Source organism: Suricata suricatta, chromosome 7 (genome assembly GCF_006229205.1).
Source record: "Suricata suricatta isolate VVHF042 chromosome 7, meerkat_22Aug2017_6uvM2_HiC, whole genome shotgun sequence".
In the NCBI taxonomy this organism is placed as follows: Eukaryota; Metazoa; Chordata; class Mammalia; order Carnivora; family Herpestidae; genus Suricata; species Suricata suricatta.
Window position 1 is genome coordinate 22,888,065 of NC_043706.1, and position 25,160 is coordinate 22,913,224.

Consider the following 25,160-nt stretch of genomic DNA (forward strand, 5'->3'; position numbering starts at 1 on the left):
TGCACACTGGGGAGGTTTCTTGACACAGAAAGTATACCAGAGGAGGAAAGGCAGAGAGGAGGAACAGCCTTTAATAACGAAATAGTATGTATGTGCCAAGTATCTCACTTAAAATCAATGATTTATGCTTTTATTATAATTACTACAACTTTATGTGGCAAACACTAGATTATAAAAATAAAATAGACATGCAGACTAAATCCTTCTGTAATGAAGAAAAAAAATCTCTCTGTAACATAACATGTTCCCCACTCTTAGCCTTGGCCTCTTTGAAAATTAATTGCATTTCAGCTGAAGAATACCGGAGGTCCATCCATGTGATTTGAGTCATATTTTAAGTGACTAGTAATTTAACTGGTTACTGTACTCTACTATGGTAATTAAAGGAAGAATCTAAAGAGTAATTGCATCTCGGAACCACCTCTTTAAAGTAGACGTGCCTGGGGTGCCTGGGTGGCTCACTTGGTTAAGTTCCCAACTCTTGGTTTCAGCTCAGGTCATGATCTCACAGTTGTGAGATCGAGCCTTGCATCAGGCTCCATACTGGGCATAGAGCCTGCTTGGGATTCTCTCTCCCTTTCCCTTTGCCACTCCCCTGCTTGTGCTTTTTCTCTTGCAAGAAAAAAAAAGGAAAGATAAATAAAAAGAATTTTTTTTTTAATACACATGCCCAAGCCTCTAAGTTCTGAGCATCTGGACTGCCCTAGATAAACCATGACTCTAAATTTTTTTTTTTTTTTTATGTACTTATTTTGAGAGACAGGGTGAGAAAAAGACATGGCACTTGAACTTATGAAACTGTGAGATCATGACCTAAGCCGAAACCAAGTCTGACGTGTAACCAACTGAGCCACAAAAAGAGACATGTAGGATATACCTCTAAAGTATCAATTACCTTTTAATATCCAGGGGTCTTATGGCCATGGATAAGTTCATTCTCAATGATCAATTTATTAATCTTATATATCCAATAATTGAAACTTTAAAGTGGATCTTTGCTAAGCATTTATGCATTGACTAAAAGCTAAATTTTATTTTCTTAACCAATTTAAAAAGCAGTTACTAATCTAATGTAGCTGCTGCTTTCAAACTCCCCAAACATCTTAAATATGAGCTATAACCACTCAAAAATAGTCATTACAAAACCAGTTACTATACTTACTCCTAAACCTGTTCCAGAATGTTAATACTATTGGTTTAATTCAAGTTTTTGTTATTTCTACACAACATCCTAGCGTTTCAGAAATGTCACATTAATTAATACCTGTCTCCATTTTAATAACAAAAGGAAAAGGATACCTGACCGGTGCAGGACCTGAGTAGATACCACCTGATTTCCTGTCAGGGCACAGGCCACCAATCTGAGCTGCCTTTTTATTGCTAACGGCCATTTGTTAAATCAGTACATCTGTGTGTGTCTGTGTGAATGTGCTTTATTTGTTTCTTTGTTCAATGGGACTACTATTAGCAGAACAATGGACTAAGGGGAAGGAAGGAAATGTTCTCCTTAACTCATATACTGAGTCAAAGATGCCGGCATTATAACTCCTAGGTATGTCCAGCAAACAGCAAAAATGCAGACCTAGTGCTTGGAGGCCACTTAAAGCAGGAGACCCAAGTTTGGAAGTCATCCGATAGGATGCTGACCCCTGAGACTGAGCTGTATTGCCCAGAGGGAGCAGGCATAGAGAGAAGAGGCTGAGTAAAGCTTTCAGAACAGTTTCGAAGCATAATGTTTGCCTGTGTCCATTACTTATAGAGAGCTCATCAGGAGGCTGTCTGGAAGAGGCAGCTGGAAAGCCATTTGTATTTCTGAGAGCAGCTTAATGGATGAGAATAGAATCAGCAGGGCAAGCTGGTAGCCCAGAGGCAGAGCCACCAGCTTTGGAAGAGAAGCTTGGTAGAGAAGAGCAGGAGAGAATGGAGAATTTGAGAATGGTGGGAATAGGTAGATGGGTCCATCTGGGATTTGGAGGGGCGGGTGATTTTTTTTCTTAAGGTGCAAAGATTTTATTATTTGACTAAGAGAAAGGAACTAATCCAAAAGAAATCATTGAAGGCGCAATAAAGAGTAGGAAAAAATTAATAGAGCAAGGTCCCAGAGCAACCAGGGGAAAGTGGTGGTCCTAAAGAAGTCTCAAATACTGTTAGAGAAGGAAAGGAGAATAGAATTGTTAAAAAGACATGTAAGACAATTCTGAGGCAAAGAAGGAGAAATCTAAGAAGCTCGCATTTTCTTCTTCCTACTTTGTCATTCATCTTTCAAGCCGGTTTGTGTTTGGGACTATTAAAAAGACTTCTAATGTGTAATCAAATATATCAAGAGTTTTGGGGTACCTGAGTGGCTCAGCCAGTTAAGCGTCCATCTAACTTCAGGACAGGTCATATCTCTCAGTTCATGAGTTCCAGCCCCAAATCAGGCTGTGTCCTCTCAATGAGGAGCCTGCTTCGTATCTTCTGTCTCCCTCTCTCTCTGCCCTTCCCTTGCATGCTCTCTCTCTCTCTCTCTCTCTCTCTCTCTCTCTCTCTCAAAAATAAATAAACATTTAACATATATATATATATATATATATATATATATATATAGGGGCGCCTGGGTTGCTCAGTTGGTTAAGCGTCCAACTTCGGCTCAGGTCATGATCTCACAGGTTGTGAGTTTGAACCCTGCGTCTGGCTCTGTGCTAACAGCTCAGAGCCTGGAGCCTGCTTTGGATTCTGTGTCTCCATCTCTCTCTCTCTGCCCTTTCCACACTCATGCTCCATCTCTCTCTGTCTCTCAAAAATAAATTTTTCTTTACACTAACATTCATTTATCTTACATGGTCTCAATTCTTTAAAAAAAATTAGAGAGCAAAACTGCATAAAAATTAGGTCATGGGATTGAGATGTGTTGCTTGAAAAGAGAAATGCGAAAAGGGTTGTTAGAATACATGTAAAGAGAGCAGGGTTGGGGTGTTAACAATGCTTACAAGGATAATTGTGCAGCAAAATGACAGAGATAAAGTCGAACACGCACTTTAGCAGCAAGATCAGTCAGCCCTGTTTTGCAACATTTGGGAGCAGATAGAGAGAGAGGTTAGTGCCATCTGCCAGGCTGAGATTGGCAAGGAGAATGCAGCAGTAGAAGTCAGATGAAGCAAGGGCACCCACACTGACATCACTGCAGTGACCAGTCACCATGCCCAAGAGTACAACTGTGGGACTGGAAGGGACCGGTGAGCTATGAGAATGCGAGAGACCAGCCAACTAGAAGCCATATTGAGGAAGAGCAAGCTCAGGGTGACCACTTGAGAAGAGCAGAAGGATGGGAGATTGAATCAAGGTCTGGGGCTTGGCTTATGTCAGTGAGGTCCATACCTAAGGGTAGGGGACATTACTAAGGTAATGAACATCATTGGACTTGAGGATTGTAGGTATAAGGCAGGGTGTTTGGAAGGTCATTAGTGTAGATGCTGAGAGACCTAAAAATGCTGGCAGAGGACTGAGTGAATAGGAAAACTGAGCTACGTACTGAAGTCAGAGAAGAGACATGAGCAGATAATGGCTACAAGTATAGGAAGAGGGTCAGCATGGCCACAATTGCACCGCCATACACCATAGCCTCAGAGAAAGTGGAGTAAGCAGGTGATGTAAACTTCACAACAATCCAGAGGCTCTATAGCAGCCTCTAGAATTATAGGCTCTTAGGATTTCATCAGTAACCACCTCCTGGAAGATGCTTTCATTGTCAGGTTAGCCCAGAAAACAAATCTACTTACATAGCTGAATCACCATTTGCGGTTTAGTATTGAGACGTAGCTTGTTTGTTTCTAAGAAACTGTGATGTGTGGCTAGAAGTAAAGGAAATTGATTAGCCTGTGTGTCTGGCGTAATAGGACTCTATCTGACACAGTCACATCTCCTGTGATTAAGCACAGTAAGGAATTAATGGTTAGCAGAGCCACAGCCAGAAGTGTATTATAAGCATGATGGGGCAAGATATTACAAAACTCAACTTGTATGTCTGTTGCTAAAAAAAAAAACAAAATAATGATAGAGTTGCCATATGATGCAGCAATTTCACTTCTAGGTATATACCCAAAAAAATTGAAAGCAGAGTCTCGAAGACATATGTGCACACCCATGTTCACAGCAGCATGCTTTGCAATAGCCACAAGGTAGAAACAACCCAAATGTCCAGCCTTAAAAAGGAATGAAGCACTGGCACATGCCACAACGTGGATGAACCCTGAAAACATTATGTGACGTGAAATGAGTCAATCACGAAAGGACACATTTCATATGATTCCAATTATATGAGGTAGTCAGTAGAATCAAATTCATAGACACAGAAAAGGAGAATGATGGTTGCCAGGGGAATGGAGAGTTATTGTTTAATGGGTTCAGAGCTTCCGTCTGGGAAAATGAAAACGTTCTAGAGATGGCTGGTGATAATGGTGCACAACAGTGTGAATGTATTTCATGCCACAGAACAGTATACTTAAAAATGGTTTAATTGATAAGTTTTATGTATGATTAACCACAATTTTATAAAAATGTATGAATACATTTTTCTAAATAAGTGGTATGTTTTAAATGTTTTACCACAACTAAAAAAATTCCCAGGTTGGACGCAGACTTGGAATTATTGAGGGGTGTTTGCTCCCTCTTTTTTTTTTTCAATTGTGCATTTACTCAGTGAGAAGAAATCAGTAAGAGCATGTTCTCAATGATGAAAATACATCATTTTCTAATCTTACAAGGGTAGGTGGCCATGCACAGATGAGTATGTGTGCACATGCAAACCCATGCTTTCCTCAGCTTAGCAAATTTGAACTGCCAGGAAACTCTCTTTCTTAAAAAGAACTCACTTTATTTTAATCCTCCATGGCAGGAAAGTATAACCAGAGAAAACTCTTTCAATCCACCCATTTTATTCTTTTCAGCTCCTATTTCTCTTTGGGTCAGAAAAGGTAATACAGGTATGAAAGAGTTGTCTTTCAAAACTTATATGTATACATATAAGGCATCAAAACGATGGTAGCACACCTTCCAGCCTGCCCACTGGGATCAAGACATGACACCCCTCCAGACAGGCGAGGCCGGATTCCAACAGAGGCAGGTGCCTCTCTCTATTTGGAGGAAACCTTTGAAAAGAAAGTCTTCACTGGAAATAACACCTCTTAATCACTCTGATCATTGTTTCTCTTTTTCCAGTTTCATAACTTTTTTAAAAAAATATATTTTCTTAATATTTACTTATTTTTGAGAGAGAGAGAAAGAGAGAGAGCACATGACCATGGGAGGGGCAGAGAGATGGGGAGAGAGGATCTGAAGTGGGCTCTGTCAGCACAGAGCCTGATGCAGGGCTCGAACCCATGAACCATGAGATCATGACCTGAACTGAAGTCGGACGCTTAACCGGCTGAGCCACCCAGGTGCCCCTTGGGGAATGTTTAGAGAAAGTGTTGGGAAGTATATCATAAAGGCATGTGTGTTGTAAGGAAGCGGAGAATGACCTGCCAATTCTGCTTTCAGAAGCACAGAGCCAGTGTAGACAAGAGGACAAGTCTCCATGTGTATGTACACGTGTATCATCTGAGTCTGTTCTGGTGGCTCTGTGTTTTCAGGGTGTTTACATAAGCATCAGCAGCAGGAGCCTATGAAGCAGAGCCCTAAAAGGTAAAACGGTGAAAAGGTGGCCCCAGTGGACAGTTTAAGTAGAATTAGCTGAGCATGCATACGAAGATCTGTAGCCACTTTGGTGCTGTGACACTGGCCTGGATTACTGACCAGCTGTCTTCATGGTAGTTGCAAAATAGTTCTGTGTGTCTCTAAGGGACTGAATGATTGTGTGCCCCCAAAATCATAGGTGGACATCCTATACCCCCTAATGTGATGATATTAGAAGGTAGGGTCTTCGGGAGGTAATTAGGATTAGAGGAGGTCTTAAGGAGGGAGCCTTTGTGGATTGGATTAGTGCCCTGAGAAGAGTCCTGCTGGACTTTGCTCCCTCTCTCTGCTCTGCACAGTTTGAGACCCAAGGAGAAATCCGCAGCCTGCAACCCAGTAAAGGACCCTCACTAGAACTGACCATGCTCACAGCTGATCTCAGACCCCCAGCCGCCAGAACCGTGAGGAGTGCCTGTTGTTTCAGAAGCCGCCCAGGGTACCGTGTTGTGTTAAAGCAGCCCGACTGGACCAAGACCGCGACCAGGACAGTTAAGAGGCAGAGGCACACTTTCAGGACCATGTTTACTAAACGTAGAATGCAACTTGCTTTGCAGTCAGCATTGATTCCTCCAGCCTGTCATTTCACAGGAAATACATAAAATCTCTTTTCTACATAATCTTTTTTTAAAAAACACACAACTTTTTTTTTTTTCTGATCTTCACCTTCTTTGGACTGTCCTGAAAATGTTGTTGGGGTTTTAATTGTTTAGGCTTTTCTTCTCATTCTTAAAGTGATTTATATTAATGCTAAATGTGAATACATTCACTTTTCCCTTTAGAAGTTGCCAGAAAAAGGAATTACTTGCAGTCATAACAAAGACCATTTGATTCCTTAATGATGTAAGTGTTTACCTTATAGAAGTTATATATCAGGTATGTTTTTTTAAAGGAGAAATTCTAGGTAGATCAGCCTTGCAATACATTTATTTGGATTAAAAGTTGACATTTATAGCAAATGAATAAAGAATGGTGGTTGTAGAAGGAGGCTAAGCCTCAGCCCTGAATCAAGGTTAATGGTATCTTATTGGGTCACGGCTGCCTGTTTCCAGCTAACTCACAGTGATACACCCTCAACATATCTCACTCCCAACTTTATGTTGCTCATTTCTGAGTGGATTCAGGTTGTCTTTTAACTCCATCCCCATTTTTGCATCTTTCCAAAGTTCTGCCCACCAAAGGCATTCGGGGAAAGATTGTTTACACCAGTACACAATCTCTGCCAAGGAAGACATGAGCCAGAGAAAGCGCAAGGCTGTCTCTTTCCAGTTCTGCCTACACTGAGGCCTTGCTTCAGGCTGAGATGTAGAGAAATGGGAATGAAATGGGAACAGGAAGCCAAGATGGAAAGGCTAAATGTATTTTGGGGCCCTTTTATACCTTCACAGAGTATGAGGTCTGTCCATGCTTATATGTCCATTTAAGAAAGGCGGATACAGATGATCTTGTATGTTTCATTTCCACACATGTGCACGCGCGCACACACACTTCTGCAGAAAATAAGGAGTTCACTTTCAGAAGCTTTTATGTGTGTGTGTGTGTGTGTGTGTGTGTGTGTGTGTGTGTGTATACATATATACACTTAAGAATCCTGAACAATGATTCTGGGGTATCTAGGTGGCTCACTCGGTTAAGCATCTAACCCTTGGTTTTGTCTCAGGTCTTGATCTCACAGTTCGTGAGTTTGAGCTTCACATCGGGCTCTGTGCTGACACTACAGAACCTGCTTGGGATTTTCAGATTCTCTCTTGCTCTTGCTCTCTTGCTCTTTCATGCTCTCTTTCTCTCCCTCTCCTCCCCCATCCCCCCCACACACTCTGTCTCAAAATAAATAAACTTTAGAAACAATCCTGAACAAAGATTTTTAAAGAAACACATGGGAATTTCTCTATCCAAGTGTTACTCTTTAAATTATTTGCTTTGAGGGCCTGCCTGTTTACTTCAATAAACTTCCTTTTCAGAATTGCCATCCGTTTTAGTTTCCAATGCACATAAGAAAATTGAGTTGTAGCATGGCCTCTTTCTTCATACTTGACTCTGAATCACTTTTGACTTTTTCAGAAAGGTAAATCTACCCTCACAGGATGAAACTTTGACAACATAGACAATATGCAAAAGAATATATGAGTTATTCATTCAATAAATATTGAATACCTACTATGTTGCCAAGTGTTCTGTGGGCCAAGAGGGATGTAAGATGAATAGACAATTTCAGTCCTCACTCCTCAGCTGCTGACAGTCTTAGGGGAAGACAGGCATTCTCAAACAATTAAATCCCTAGTGAAAAGTGGTGGCATACGGGGGTATAGCAGGAGCCCAAGGTGAGGAGTGGCTTTCAGAAATGTTTTGAACAAAGACACCACCCTTGTAATACATTATCACCTCTCAAAATGACAGTCTTAAGGAAGGTGCAGGTTCTAGTATGTTTCTTGAAGACTATCTTCATTTTCTAATAATTATAGTAAATAATAATAAACAATCAGTGCATTTGACCTGATTTGATTAGAATAATAGAAAGCAGACACTACAGTGTGATAACTTGTCCTTTAGCCCCTCAAACTATTCAAAGAAGATAAGTTGGAGCATTTTAAGACTCTGGATTTTATATTTTTAAGTCCTTGAAAGAACCTGGCACCATAAGGATATATTTGATAAGGATAGCTAAAACTATTGAAGAAAACACTGAAGTAAAATATCTCTCAAGCCAGAGCAGTAGAACAGAAACAGGACGTCATAACGAGACAACATGGGAATCTGGCTCTAGAGGTAAATTAAGCAAGCATCCTTCACTTGGATTATAATTGTTTTGGTACCAGAGAGCTTGTGTATCACTAAATTATGCACTTAAAGAGGCAGTTGGTGCTTAAAAAGCAGTCATCCTGGTGAACAGGGGTAGGGTTTTCTGGTTGGGAGATTTCATTCCAAGCAAGGATGTGATTATTCCTGTCATTGCATTGCCAGGAAAACTTCTTTCTAAGATCCTTAAGAATACATCAACTATGACATTTAAGGAAGGCCTTAAGAAGCTATATTAACTAACAATAAAATATAGGGTTGAGAAATTTCTAAAATCCTCTGTAAGTTTTTGTGCCAAAACTCCTATTTCAGCAATGGTCACAGCTGTCAAGAGCACAGCTCCCCTAAACACAGAGAAATGGGAGACTTCAGTAGCCCTCTCTTATTGGCGATGTGCCTGTATTAGCATGCTTCCATGCTTTCCCTTCATACTGCCATTCTCAAGTTTTATACACATTTATTTAAACAGGATTTTGGAGGTATTTTCAAAGACCCAACAACCCTAAACAAAATGAAATATGTCATTTAGAGCATTAAAGAAGCATATTCCTAAGTACAGCAATGTTTATATGTGATGAGAAACTTGAGAAAACACACAGGAAGTTTTAGAAGTCATATCTCTATTTCCATGCCAATGGAGATTAAAATAACATTCTCTCACTTTTAGAAATTCTGAGATTCGTATTCACCAAAACTTGTAAAGACTGTGAAAATAGGTAATCAGTCAGCTAATATTATCCTTGATTTCAAAACAAAGATGAAAACTTCATTTTCAGAGACAAACCTAGATCCAGTAATTACACTGCTGGGTATTTACCCAAAGAGAAAATAAAACACTAATTTGGAAAGATATATGCACCCCTATGTGTATTGCAGCATTTTTTACAATAGCCATGATATGGAAGCAACATCAATGCCCATTGATAGGTGAATGGATAAAGAGGATGTGGTACATTTATACAATGGAATATTACTCTGCCATTAAAAAAAAAAAAGAATGAAATCTTGCCTTTCACAGTGTGGATGGACCTAGAGAGCATTATACTAAATGAAATAAGTCAGACAGAAAATGACAAATACCATAGGATTTTGCTTCTATATGGCCTGTAAAAGACAAAACAACGGAAGCATAAATGGACTCATAAGTAGAGAAAACTGGTGCTACACAGTGAGTATTCGTCGCTGATCCATGGTGTCAGCTTCAACTGGGAAGACTAGACTGCTGGGGATAACTCCGTCGGCTAAGGGTTGGAAGTAGGACCCATGAGGACTGTTAAACAGAACATCTGCATGTGGCCTGTCCCTCATGGTTTGGGCTTCCTCATGTCGTGGCTATCTCAGAGTGGTCAGACTTGTTACCTGGTGGTCAGAGCTCCAGGGGAGAGTATGACCTAGCTTCGAAAGACACATCGCATCACTTCTGCCATTTTCTATGGGTTACAGCAGTCACAAGTTCAGATTCACAGGATGGGGACATAGACTAGAGACTCCCCATTCTCAATGGTAGGAGTGTCACAAAATTTGTGGCTATGTTTTAAAACTATCACAAGCCCCTTCTCCTTAGTATTGCAAAAGCCCATTGTCCTGAAATCCTCAGAAGAATTCTAATTCTTCTATAGCATTGTATTAGAATTATATGCTCTTACCATCCCCCAACCCCTACCTCACCACCCTCCAGTTCAAAACTAAGGGCCTAGGAGCTCCACCCCATCCCATTACCTTTTAAATCCTTAGGACAGAAAGGAAAAAGGAAGTGAAATAAACACAAAAAAATCAAGTGGAGGGACCACCTGGTGGCTCTTGGTTAAGTATCAGCCTCTTGATTTCAGCTCAGGTCATGATTCCACAGTTCGTGAGATCGAGCCCCACATCAGGCTTCTTGCTAAGCATGGAACCTGCTTGTGATTCTCTCTCTCCCTGTCTCTCTCTACCTGTCCTCTACTCATAAATAAACTTAAGATAAAGAAAATAAATAAAGAAACTTTAAAAAATCAAGTGGAGAAAAACTGGAAAGCTTTCACACATTTTAAGGGGGTAGGTGTTAGCTCTAAATGAAAGTAAGACAATTTGACAATAAAATATTATGGAAAAGAAAAAAAGATTTATCCAGCCTTTTTGTGGCTCAGTAAATTATTTCTTTTTATCTCTGAGTAATATTCCATTGTATAGATGTACCACAGTATATTTGTATATTTACCTATTGAAGGACATTGTGGTTGTCCCCAGATTTCGGGGATCATGAATAAAGCTACTATAAACATTTAAAAAAAAAAAAAGAAAGAAAGTAAGAATGAAGTTGTTGTATTTCCACATCTTTCCAATTTGGTGTGAAGTTGGATTCTTAAATTGGCTCACAATGTTTAATAACATGCTACAGGCCAGCCAAACACATTTGCTGGCTGCAGCTAATCCAAAGACTACCAGTTTTGTTTTTGTTTTTATTTTTATTTTATCTCTGGACCTTCCTGGAGTCTGGGTTGTCTATCTTCTATGCACAGGCTCTGAACCCCTCTCATAAAGATGCAAAACTCTTAATAAAAAGCAATACTAAAGATTGCACATTTACATTTATTCACAAAAATCTATGCACCGGGATCTAAATGCCCCTCACTTCAATACTGCTTACTATTTGTTTACTTAAATACTATTTATAGAGTCTCTGTCCAAGAATCTAGGGTCTCCAGTGCATGGGTGACTCAGTCAGTTAAGCATCCAACTTCAGCACAGGTAATGATCATGCAGTTCATGAATTGGAGCCCCACATTGGGTTCTGTGCTGACATCTCAGAGCCTGGAGCCTGCTTTGGACTCTGTGTCTCCCTCTCTCTCTGCCTCCCTCTCTCTTCCTCTCAAAAATGAATAAACATTAAAAAAAAAAAAAAAAAAAAACAAGGGTCTCACTAGGTAGAAGGCATCCTTCCCGCATCTGTAGTTAGTACGGGAATGGCAGCATTTTAGTGCATCAATTTTATGTGTGATGTCTGTAAGCCCAATTAGCTAAGGAACAGGCCTTTAATGACTTGCTGTATAAAATCAAAGGACTGGCTTACATTTTATATCCTCAACTCATCTCAGTATTTGTTAGAATTTAAACTTGTCCTAAGCGTGATAATCTGTTTAAAATAAAAGGAAAAATATATATTTATACATGTATCTCGGTTTAATATTCGGGACTTAACAATTACCAATTATAAGTGTAAAAACAAAAGTATAGTAAAATAGGCCAATAAGAGATTTATTTTTCTTACATTTATTTATTTTTGAGACATAGAGTGAGACAGAGCATGAGCGGGGAGGGGCAAAGAGAGAGGGAGACACAGAATCTGAAGCAGGCTCCAGGCTCTAAGCTGTCAGCACAGAGCCCAACACAGACTTCAAACCTACGAATCATGAGGTCATGACCTGAGCCAAAGTCGGACACTCAACCGAGCCACCCAGGTGCCCCCTAATAAGAGATTTTTAAAAAACTAAAGCTAAAGCTTTATTTTTCTTCCTGCCCTCCTTGCACTAACCATTAACTAAGTTTATAAATAACCCCCTTCTCTGAGAAGAAATGTAGTAACACCAAACAGGACAAACACATCAAACAATCTGTATTTTCCTTTTTATAATTTGAGTCTTTGTGAAAATGTCCTTGTGCAATATACGTGCCTTGGATTCTATTCATGATCACCTCTGGATGAGGCCACGAGTGGGGAAAGATGGAGATATTCCTTGTTTTAACCGTAATAATTGATTTTAAGGGTGATACTATCCTTCAGAACATGGCTGATGCCCTGGAGGGGTGAAATTAGTTGTTTTCTTGGTGAATGTGAAATTTTAATGACTTTCCATATTCTCTAGAACATTCACTGCTCTTTGTAAAAATCCATTGTAGGATCTAAACACAGGCAGCTGCTTGTAGGAAACTTCTTATTTCTCCTTTACCCTAACATGAAGAAGAAGAAGAAGGGAGAAAAAAAAAAAAAAAAAGCAGCAGCAGCCGGGAATATTTCCAGAGCATGGACTATGGGAAACATTAGGCCTGACGATACAGAGAGTGGTTTTCTCCAGTCTGCATACTGGGCGACGGCTCTCTTCTCACAGAATGCTGGAGCTCAGGAGCAGAAGTGAGTGACACTAGTGGTCACCAGGACCTTTACCCCAGGGCCTTGGTGTGGGCCCGTCAGTGCACACCTTCCAGTATCCGTGCACAGACTCCCTGGTCCCAGCACCAGTACTGCAGGAATCGGCCCCTGGTCTCTAGGACGACTTGCTAGTGAACACAACTCTCCCAACAGGTTACTGGAATTTGAAAGCGGTCATTACCTTAAGTCCTTACTTCTTTGTAAAATGAACTTCCCTTTTGCATACTTATTTAAACATGAGCACTATTTAAAATGGGCCAGCAGAGGTGTCTAACCCAAAATAGGCACTCAGTAAATAGTAGGTCTGTAAATGAAAAAAAATCTTAAAGTATGACATGATGAGTTATTGATCACTCATACGTGTTAAATGCTCTCTTCAGTAACATAACTTAGTGGAATTTCAAATGCATAATGTAGGTTGTCGTTCATTGATAAGAAAAGGTTTGCAATTTTAACCATAATATTTAATTCTTTAAAGTGCAGCATCTTTAATGCAGCTGGATGTTCTTGTTCTGCAACATATTAGCTCATGACTTATTAGCTGCACACATATTGGGTCCATATGTGCTACCACACAGTACGTTAGACCCCCAGCTGACTCAGGGAGAATCTTGCAAACAGAAGATTCCAGTTCCTAGAGCAGTGCCCAGGGCATAGCTCACGAATGGCATGTGGCAGGGCTATTATGTCTAATTGGTGCATTGGTATTAACAAACGTGTGATGGCACAAAGCACAGTAAATTTCACTACATCTCTGGAAAATTCATAGTGAAAAAGAAGGACAGATGGTTGGAAACAGCCATAAAATGTTCTATTCCATGTCTGCAAAAATCATTAGTAGTTAAAGAGATGTTATTAATGGATCAGATTCACTCAGGGAGCCATGTTTCTGTAATGCACATTAAAGCAATGATACTGCTGGTATTTTTAATGTAATCAGGGTCAAAGACAAACATGTCTTTGTATGTAATTAGAGAATGGATTTATCGACAGTAAAGAAGCTGTTCCACATCACTTAGGGAGGTGTTGTTCTTATCTTCTTACATTAAGGAGTAGAACACTAACCAGCTGCTGGTCCCGTAGGACCCTGTAATAATACCATATTGTTTCATTGGTATAATCTAGGGAGATGGGGAAGGGGTAAAGTTATTATTTCTGAAAATCACCAAAAGCCCATTTTTAAAAAGCCACAAATAACCAGTTTGTGAATTATGAATGAGTGTTTTTAATCCCCCAAGTTCTTTAACGTATCCTTTTAGAATTAATACGGACATCAGTATTTGGACTTTGTTAGCATGAGAATGATTTCGGTGGACTTTTTAAGCTTTTTTTTTTTTTCTTATTTTTAGTAATCTCTATACCTGCTGTGGGGCTCCCAACTCACAACTCTGAGATCAAGAGTTACATGCTCTTGGGGAGCCCAGGTAGCTCAGTCAGTTAGGCATCCAACTTTCAGCTCAGGTCATGATCTCCTGGTTTGTGAGTTCAAGCCCTGTACTGGGCTTTGTGCTGACAGCTCAGAGCCTGGAGCCTGTTTCAGATTGTGCCTCCCCCTCTCTCTGATCCTCCCCCCGACCTCTCTCCCCACCCCCCCCACACACACATACACACAAATAAACAAACACTTAAAAATTTTTTCTTTTAAAGAGTTACATGGTCTTCCAACCTGAGCCCGCCAGGAGCCCCAATTTGAGTGGACGTTTTATGTCTGCGTGACAGCATAGTATCTGTGAGCTGGTGGAGGCACTTTAGGCCAGGTGCAGTGGCTTGTCATTGTACCCTCTGTGCCACGCAGAGCTTTCCGCCCTGCAGGGCCAGAATGCCAGGATCTGGAGGTGGTCAGTGCTGGGGGACAGCGGCTTTCCTTAGAGCATCTCTCAGTACAAAACAGGATTAAGGCAATTGTGTGAATCTAGCAGGAAAGCCAGAGGGATGGAGGTGTTTGTGAACCTGTGGTCATTGTTCTTGGACTCTCTCTCACTCGGAGTGCTCAGAAAGGCTCTTTCCCCAGCGCTTTCTTCTGGGCTTTCTGAAAAAAGCCGCTTCTCAGAGCAGCTCTTGCGCACAGAGGCAGCCTGGTTTCTGCATGCTTCCCCAGCGTGCTAGATGCACGTGCGTGTAGCGCCTTCCCACTTGTTACTTTTTAGATCAGCTGCCAACCTTTGGCTTCCAGGCAGGCCTGTAACCACATAGTTAGTGCATCTCCGAGCCGCTTTTGGACACGGGCTAGAGTTCGTAATGCAGCTGGCCGAGCTCCTAGTGCTTTTCTGGAAGCACATGACCTGGAGCTGCAAACACAGACTGCGGTTCTGTTGCCGTCCTGGCAAGGCTGTATGGGCGTCACGGTTAGGTTTATGGACTTTATTCCAATCGAGCGCTGATTTATGGTGTTCTCTTCTAGAAACCGATTGCCTCTGAGTAGTTTACCCCAGTTCATAGCCGTTTCCTTATCCCATCAGCCTAAAAATAATAACAATAAACAATTTAAACATCCTGTATAAATCTGCCAGGTTTGATAAAAGAGAGGGGGAGAAATCTCATCACCTCCAGTGACAGTGGTGTAAAATCCCCACATTTGATTCTGGCAGTTTCCACCACAGAAAGAGGTGCTTTGTCATCACTTCAGACTCTTAAAATGTTGGGGGCGCTTTTTTCCCTCCCCAGCCCCTCCCTTTGCCCTCCTTCCTGGACTCTTAAAATGTTTATAGGGTTGCTAAACAAGCATCAGCAAAATGATAACAACCGCTATTGATTCCTGTATTTTGGCTGTGGGAAGCCTAAACTTGCAGATTTATTCCTGATTATAAAATAAGTCTTGGCTCTCTGCGCATTCGTTGGCCCCCGCCACCACACACATTGTTCCTTTCTGTGTGACACTGGTGTCCCTTCCTCAGGTGAGAGGTGGCAGTTGTGAGCTGGAACAGACGCACCTGTGCACCAGTGATTTGTATTTGTGAACGTAGGACTTGAAGGGGTGGAGGGCTCTCAAAAGCAGTGTTCTCCTGTTTTGCCCGACAAGGAGAGAGGGAGGAGCTGGAGACAGCTATGACGTTGATGAATGATCAGGGGTTTTGTTGCCACTGGGAAGGTTGGTTCAAGGGAAGTATTGTATTTTTTAATTACATGAATAATCTATAGTTACTGTAATAATCTTTGAGGGGAGAAAAGAAAATTTTTCATAATTCTACTCAGGAAACACTATTCTTTTCATGTGTATCCTTCCAGAATGTTACTTCTACAGATACATAAGAATGTATATTTTTCAATAAATGGAGTTCTAATCATTCATAACTTTGTGATTTCCTAATTAAAGTTAGCACTTTTCAAGTCAGAAAAATATGCACACATAATCATTTTTGAGTGGACACATAGGGCACCACTGAATGCACTATCTTGTATGTTTTGCTAATCCTTAATTGTTAGAGCTGAAGGGGTGCGCAACTCTAAACAGTGCTATGAGGAACATCCTTGTGAGTGATATATCTTTGTTCACTTATCTAGCTCTTCATTTAGGGTAGGTTACTGGAAATAAACGTGATAGGTCAAAACTTACACCCAGGGACTCCTGGACGGCTCAGTCTGTTAGGTGTCCAACTTTGGCTCAGGTTATGATTTCGTGGTTCTTGGGTTCGAGCCCCATGTCAGACTCTGTGCAGACAGCTCGGAGCCTGGAGCCTGCTTCGGATTCTGTCTCCCTCTCTTTCTGCTCCTCCCCCACTCGCTCGCTCTCTCTCTCTCTCTCTCTCTCTCTCTCTCTCTCAAAGGGAGATAAACATTAAAAGAAAAGTACACCCAACATAAGGAGATTTTCTGCATGCCCACTTTGGGAGGAGAGGGTGTGTGTTTGTTTTTATTATTCTACTGTGTTCTCCCTGTGCTCTGAGATTAGATGAAATCTTGTCATTCATGCGGCCATATTTAAAGGAATAAAGAAACGCTGTTTCACATTTAATTACTTCTTAGGTCACAGAACCACTGTGAATTCGACTCATCTTTAGATGCTCCCCTAGAAAATGCATGTATATATGTATGTATTATGTATGTGTGTGGGTGGGTGTGGGTGTGTGTGTACACACAATGCCAAGGATTCATTTCTCCTAAAACTAATCCATAGACTCCAGTTCTGTCTGACTTCTAAGTTCTTCTTAGTTTTTTGTTTGTAATTATTGCCACTTTCACACCAGTTAAGAATGAAGTTCACTTATTATTTCTGCTCTAGTCTAATAAATATTTTATGCTCTTCCATGTATAGTCTTTTATATTGTACTGTTATAAAATAGTATTGAAACCACGAATGAAATCATTTCTGCAGAAAGAGACACTGCCTCTACTACTCTAGACATGTATCACAGAGGGTTACGGTTGCCAGAGATTTATTTGAGCCGTTCGGGTGAGACCATTCTAAACATACAGGATGTGGTGTTCACATGCTTCACTTTACCCTATCTGTTCATGCATTTTCCTGCATGCAGGATTTACCCAGTTGATTGTCTCAAGGCCCCATTTGGTATGACCAAAGCCAGACTCATCATTTATTTCCCAAAACCTGCTTTGCTTCCTTGCATCCAAATGTCTGTTAATCACACTGCTCTTCTTCCAGTCACTCGTGGGTGAAACTTTTGACTCAGCTTGAGCTTTCCTTGCCCAATGTATTATTCAGGGATCCCCACAGAAACAGAACCAGGAAGATAGATATGTATATAGAGAGGGAGAGGGAAAAAGGAGAGAGATTTGGTATGAGGAATTGGCTCACAAAGCCAATATGGAGGCTGGCAAGTCCCAAGGTCTGCACGGTGAGTCTGCTGGAGTTTAGTTCTGACAGTTTAGTTCTGGTCCAAAGATCCATAGGCTTAAGACATAGGAAGAGCCTTTATGTCAGATTGAGTCCAAAAGCAGAATGAAAGCTGATACCCCTTTTAAGACCATCAGGCAGGAAGAATTCTCCCTTTCTTAGGAGAGGGTCAGCATCTTTGTTCTTCTCGGGCCTTCAACTGACGGGGTAAGGCCCACCCACATTATGGAAGGCAGTCTGCGTTACTCAGGGTTGGCTCACAAACTGTCCCCCATAACATGGAGGGCAGGAAGAGACCAAAGAAAGAGACAGACCATTCCAGATGGTAGCTGGAAAGTTTAATAAGCAAAGGAACTTCATTACATGGCTTATCTTGAGTGGCCACAAGGGAAGTAGATCTTTACACCTGCCTGCCAAAATCTTAGAAGTCTATATTGAGGCCTGAACTGGATTCAGTCACATACCATCTAGATGGTTTCAACAACACCTTGTTCTATCAAGGTTATGTCCTTGAAATCAACTCCTGCTGTGGGATTGGTGAGCAGAACACACATTCCAAGAACAGGGACAAGGTGGAGGAGCCTCTAATTGCCAGGGTCCAGCTTACTGGTATACTGGTGGTCACGTCCTCTTGATTACCATCTCCAATACTCAGTCTACTGACTTAACGGATAATACCATCCAGAAGCATCACACTGGTCATCTCTTCTTTCTGCATACCTAGTAGATTTTTCCTATGGAGCTTACAGAATACTGAGAGAAACAGTTGGGAAAAGGCAAGCAAATAAATTGGCATCACAGCCCCAGGCAGGAAGCACTTTCAAGGTTGAAAAAGGTGTTAACTTACAGGAAGAATATGTGTGGTGTGCAGGAATGAAAATAGGAATATGTTTCATATACAGTGGCTTCTCATTATTTGCAGATTCCATATTTGTGAATTCACCCACTTGATATCCACAGCACCTTCACCAATGGTTACTGCCGTGTTCCACCGACCTAGTTATACTGTTGGCCATGCCATTAACAGTGCCTTTGTAATTCTCTTTCTTTTTTAAGTTTATTTATTTATCTTTGAGAGAGAAAGAGAGAGAGAAAGTATGAGTGGGGGAGAAGCAGAGAGAGGGAGAGAGAATCCCAAAAGAATCCCAAGCAGGCTCCAAACTGTCAACATGGAGCCCGATGGCAGAGCTCAATCTCACAGACGTTGAGATCATAACCCGAGCTGCAATCAAGAGCTGGACGCTTAACCAGCTGAGCCTTCCAGACACCTGCTTGAAGATGCTTTGTGTGCCCTGACAAGTTTCGCTCATGCCTTTTTGTGTGTGTGTCAGTCGGCTCCTTGTGTTCTCATTGAAAAACTGACCAGTTTAGGGGCTCCTGGGTGGCTCAGTAGGTGAAAACATCCAACTCTTGATTTCAGCTCAGGTCATGATCTCACCATTCGTGAGATCAAGCCCTGCATCAGGCTCAACACTAACAGGGCAGAGCCTGTTTAGGATTCTCTCTCTCTCCCTCTTACTCCCCTCCCCCACTTGTGTGTTCTCTCTTGCTCAAAATAAATAAACTTTTTAAAAATTAAAATATAAACTGACTAGTTTTATTTCTGTTTTGATTCCATAATTGGTCAGCTCTGTCATCTAAGTGATGATATTTGTTGTTCAAGCAAGAAAGAGACAAAAGTACATTGGTCTGGGTTTTTTTCCTAGCTATTTATCTTGAAATTTTTCAAAATTACAAGAAAATTTTTGTTCAATAACAGTAATAACCCACATACCCTTTGCCCTTATTGACCAGTTGTTAGCCTTTGCCACATTTGCTTGATCTCACTTATTTGCCCAGCCACTTTCTCTCCTCCCTCTTTCTCTGTCACCATCACGGTCGTCCTCTCTGTTTGTTTTCTTGAACACTTGAAAGTAAGTTGCACACAGGGGCCCCTGTGGCTTAGTCAGCTAAGCACCTGACTTCGGCTCAGGTCATGGTCTCACAGATCTTGAGTTCAAGCCCCACATGGGTCTCTGTGTTGACAGCTCAGAGCCTAGAGCCTGCTTCACATTCTGTGTTTCCCTCTCTCTCTGCCCCTCCCCCCACTCATACTCTGTCTCCCTCTCAAAAATAAATAAAATATTTTTAAAAAAACAAGAAAGTAAGTTTCACACTTTACTCCTAAATGTTTTGGCACATGTCTCTTCTAAGAACAAGCACATTCTCCTACATGGCCATGATACCAGCATCACATCCAGGACAGTTATCAATGATGCAATAGTATTATCTGTTAGCGTAAAATAACACCCAACACAAATTTCTCCACGCTCCCCCATCATACTCCTCCCTCTCCCACCTCCCACCAGGATCCAATAAAGGGTCCACCCACTGGCCACCATGTTTCTTCTGTCTCCTTAACTCTGGACCACCTCGCTCCTTGCCGTTTTTTGTGTCTTTTGTGAGATTTCGATTTTGAAGAGACCAGGTCTTGTCTTGGATAATGTCCTGCTGTCTGGACTTATCCCATTATCCTTAGATTCAGGTAAAACACTTCTGGCAAGAATACTATGTGAGTAATGTATCTTCTCATCTTGTCACATCTGGAGACACCCCAGTATTGGGGATACTTAGTTTGCTAATTTGCTCAAGATCTCCCTTTCTCCCTTTATTTACTAAGTGATATTTAAGGCCTAGTGAATATCCTATTCTGCAGCAACTTTTTATCCAGGTTTTAGCATTCACTGGCGATGACCCTTGCCTTAATTAATTATTACATGAGTGGTTGCAAGAGGTAATTTTCCAACGAGCTGGCATTCTATCCAAAAGAGCTCTTTCCTCCCTTCCCCTTCTTCCCCAATTTTTTTTATCACTAGGGATTTATTGTTGGTTCAGAGTGTAATCCATTACCATCGTTGTTTCTTTGATGTTCACATTGTCCCACATCTGCCAGTGGGAGCTTTTTCTAGCCAGTTCCTGTGTCCCTTTAACACGGCCCAGTTAGTCTTTGAGTACCTCCTTGTTTCCTGACACAAAATGGGCTTTTTTCTTACCAATATGTTAAAAGAAACAATTGTGTATTGTTTTCTATCCATAGCTATATTTTATCAGAGCAGCCAACTATTTTAAATAAGCAAAAAAAATGTATATCCATTCATAGCTAAAAATAAAATGCAGTGTATTTCTCCAGAAATGGATTTCTGGATCAGAGCCCAGCTACTAATAACCCAAATAAACAGTTGCTTCCTCTCAGTAAAGAGTAGGCCATTAAGAAATATCTGACTCGGCATTGTTTGTGTGTGAAAAGTCTCTTCCATGACAGCAGAAAAAGGAAAGTGAATTGTACTGACAATTCAGAATGTTAAAATCATTCATTGGACAGGTGTTTTTATAATTTACATTGTGTACCTATAAGGATATATTGTTAAAAAGGCAAAAGGAGATAAAGCTAGTTGAAAAAGAGAAACAGGTCAATATGTGACAGTGCACTTATTAATTTTGTAGGAATTAATAAGGGAAGAGATAGCATGGAGCAGAATGTGGGAGAATTTGTCTGTGAAGGAGCTCAGAGCAGAAGTGAATCAATGGTTGTGTTTCTGGTTTGTGTAGGCATGAAACGAGACTTCCTGACATATGAACCTGTTGTCAGTGAGTATCTTTGGGGTGGGGACCAGAGCAACAGGACGGAGGGCAGCAACCTTTTTTATTATATATGCCCTTGTGTGCATATATTATTCTTACAGTAACAAAGACAGATTTAAGATTTTGCTTATTAATGATGTTTGAACTAATATGAAGTTGGTCTATACCAACTGAATAAAAGACTTGAAGCCTAGCCATGGGCTGGGGTGGATAGTGAGAGCAAGGTTAGAATTGATCTTTCAGACCGTGGGGAACTGCTGAAAGGTTGTGACAAAAGTAGGCATGCCTCGGGGGGGAATAATGTAACAAAAAAGTAATTTGTACACACACCAAAGGATTCTTTGCCTTTATTCAGAAAAGAGTCACTATGTGGTAGTTAAAATCAAGTTTAATTGCTTCTAGTTTATTTAAAACACACTTTGATTTATAGTTTTGAAAGTGGAGTCATTGGGATGTGTCTTTTGAATAAATAAGGCATACCTGGATGTATTTATGGATTCTTCGAACAATTTGTTTTGAGCTACCCTTTCTGAAATTGTACTCCTCAAAAACTGTGACTTTGCCACAACCACTTTTTTTTTAATTACCACAGAGGTTTAAATGCCACTGATCATGTATCTAGTTATATGGGTGCCATCTTGAAATAATCATTTCCCCAGGGGTAGATGGCGCTTCTTGTCAACTTCTAATGCTACAGCTTTTGGAGACAGTATGCCACAGTAAAATGATTTTTGTGGTTTAATCAGTTTTGTAACTTACGTGCTAGGCTGCTTTCACCTGTGGATCCACTCATTCCTCACACTCCACTGAGATGAGTCCTGCGCGGGTAAGAATGGAGAGGAACCTCCATGTATGATGCACTATGTAAATGGAGGACCCTTCCCTTTCTTCCTGTAAAGCCAACTGTTTTCAACTCTAAGGTTTTTGTGCTTAGTTTGGTTTCGTTTGGATGTTTGGGCAAGGGTAGGAGAGGGTAGTGGTTACAGGGTTTTGTTTTTTTTAATTTTGCCTCCATTGAATATAACAAATTAAATCCAAGGAAACTTCTCAAACTCTCAAAATAAATTCAATTTGTATGTACTCAATAATTCATTCAACCAAGTGAGCTTTTAAAAACTAGTATCTTATTCCTCATTCTAAGCCACTTATTTATTACTTTTCTCCTAAGTCCAAAAATAAGCATCTGAAGCTCAGATCAGTGTTTTGTTTAGCCAGTGCTGAAGTCTCATGCAGTGGTGGTGATGGGTTGTTCATCCCAATGTGGATGACTTAAGGGGTCAAAGGACTTGTTTTATTCCCTTCTACTCTCCGACAGGCTGAAACTAACAGGGACAAGTGGGAAATGGCTTAGGTAAAACATCATTCTCTACCACTTCCCACCTCACCCCCCAGAATCAACAAAGACAAAAGAAAAACAATAAATCTCTGCACGGTATGTTCAGCATAAAAACTAGGCCAGAAAACTACATGGTATGGCTTTTTAAAAACAAGTCTCACTTCCTCAGCTCCACACCGTTTAGACGATGATGTTGGATAGCTTCTGAGCTTTTTAAGTGAAACCTTTCAATATTTAATGTGGTTAAAAAAAGGTTTCCCATAGACGGCTTTCAACACTACCACAAATCTCTGTCTGTTTGGTGGTGGTTATTGTAGTGCATCCCTTAAAAAGTCTATTCTTCTTTAATGTACCACCAATTCTGGAGTAAACACCAACACAGAACAAAATATTCTCTGATAGCTCTTTCATAGCACTATTCTAGTGAGTGAGATTTTCCTTCCACTATGTGCATTTTTGTTGTCTTTAGTCAAACTTGAATTATACTTGTTTTATAATGTTTTTAAAAAACTAAAATTGTCCTCCTAGCCTTTCGCTTTACTAATTTTGTAAGTCTCAGCTTTGTCCATAATTCTGAGTTTCATTCAACACCTCCTTTAGCAAATTATGGACATTTAAGGCTCAATCTGCATAGCCTGTTTTCTAGAAATAGACTAGAAGGAAATAAGCTAGCATTTGTTGCATGTTTGGGAAAAATTATGTTGTGTCATATCTAAAAATGAATTTCCTAGGATTCTGTAATTGCAGATACTGATTCGTTTAGTATCAACACAAAACTGGAGAAAAACAAATCAGGACCACTGGATGCTAGCATAGCAAAGCTACAAAAGATGGCTAAAGGGACCATTAAAGAGGCTGCTCATTGAAAAGTAAACACAGATATATACTTGTGTCCATGCTAAAGCTATTGCTGAATCACAGACAGGAACAATAAGCAATGATTTGAATGAGGGAGTAAGACAAACTCATTGAAACTAGCAATCTCTTCTATCCTTTTATTTCTCTATTTTCTCATTTAAAAAAAGGTAAAGAAGATGCTTCTAATTAGATGCTTACAACAAGTTCAACATGGCTTGGCTGAATGATAGGATACCCAAAAGCACTGCATTTAAATTCTTAAACTAAGTTTAAGCATCTACAGAGCATAGTTTCCCCTTTTTTGTTCAATTTTGTGTGTGTGTGCTGTTTTTAAGAATCCCCCACACTCCCACTGCCCCCTGCCCACCACTACCGCCAAAAAAAAAAAAGGAATTGCTTTAGATTATAAGTCATATAAATGCCCTGGGAAGGGAGTGAGGCAAATGGGGAGAGAGAATTGTATAAAAGTGAATCCGGTTTTGGGGGCACCTAGTGGCTCAGTCTGACCTGATTTCGGCACAGGTCGTGATCCCAGGATTGTGGGACTGAGCCCTGCATCAGGCTTTGCACTGAGCATGGAGCCTTCTTGAGATTCTCTCTCCCTCTCCCACTCTCCCCCACTCACAGTTTCTCTCTCTAAAATAAAAATGCAAAGTGAATTGGTTTTTAAATGAAAACTCAAAAATGAATTCCTTTTAAAAAACCATTTTTTGTTAAAATATGTAAACAGTGTAATATTGTAACATTACAGCTCAATATATTTTTGTAAAGTGAAGACATCATGTACTCAGAACCCAAATCAGTCAAGAGTACATTATCAGTACTCCATAAGCCCCTTGTATATCCTGATCCCAGGACCCCACCAAGGATAACCACTGTCCTGGTTTATCACACAGATTGGTTTTCCTGTCTTAATGCTTAATATTGTTTGAGATTCACCCCTGTAATCCCATGCTGGTATGGATGGTTTGCCCTCAGGGCTGTGTATTTTTTCATTGTGTGAATACACCACAAAATTTATCCTTTTTTGCTGCTGGTGGATATTTGGGTAGTTTCCAGCTTGAGGCTGAATAGTGCCAATATATTTATTTTGATACTTATCTTTTACTGGATGGTCATTCTAGCTGGAATTGCCAGGTCACGGACTTGGCATGTATTCAGCTTTAGAAGATTCAGCCGAGCAGTCTCCCAAAATAGATGCATGGGATTTCTATTCCAGTTATTCCACGTCCTTCCTAATACTTGGTATTTTCTTTCTTCATGTTAACCACTCTAGTGGATATGGTGGTTTTAATTTTTCTAATCACTCACAAAGATGAGCCCCTTCTCAAGTATTTGTACATGGAGGGGTATTTCGTGTTTAGAGATTGGAATACCCTTTAGAAGTCATCAGTGTTGTCCAGGTTGATATACAGACATAATACAATCCCAGTCAAATTACTAGCAATTTTATTTTTGTAGAAACGGAGAAGCTCATTTAAAATTTCACATGGGTATACAAAGGACCAAGGATAGCCAAAGAATTCTTAAAAAAAAAAAAAAAAAAGGAGAAAGCCACTAGAATACTTGCACTTTTGCATAGAAAGGCTATTCTAAAGCTTTGGTAACTAAGACAGGGTTGCTGGTGCAGGACAAGGCTAACTGATCAGTGGGACAGAACAGAGAAGGGACCCACTTCTATACTGTCCTCTGATTTATGGCAGAGATGACACTGCATTGCAGTAGGAAAGGGATAGCCTTTTCAATAAATAGTCTTCAGCCAATTGGATAACTGTTTGAAGGGGAAAGAATCTTGACCGCTTCTTCATTCATGCAAAAACTGGATTGTAGATTTAAATGGGAAAAATAAATACATAAACATATTTACTATTAGAAGAAAACAACCTTACTACCTTGCAGTAGACAAAGATTTCTTAAACAGG

At 40.4% G+C, this 25,160-nt stretch overlaps 1 protein-coding gene across 2 annotated transcripts in view; it reads left to right on the forward strand.

The window, feature by feature from the left end:
- LYRM4 (LYR motif containing 4) overlaps window positions 1-25,160 on the forward strand; it is a 159,004-nt gene that overhangs the window by 81,532 nt on the left and 52,312 nt on the right. The window lies entirely within an intron of this gene.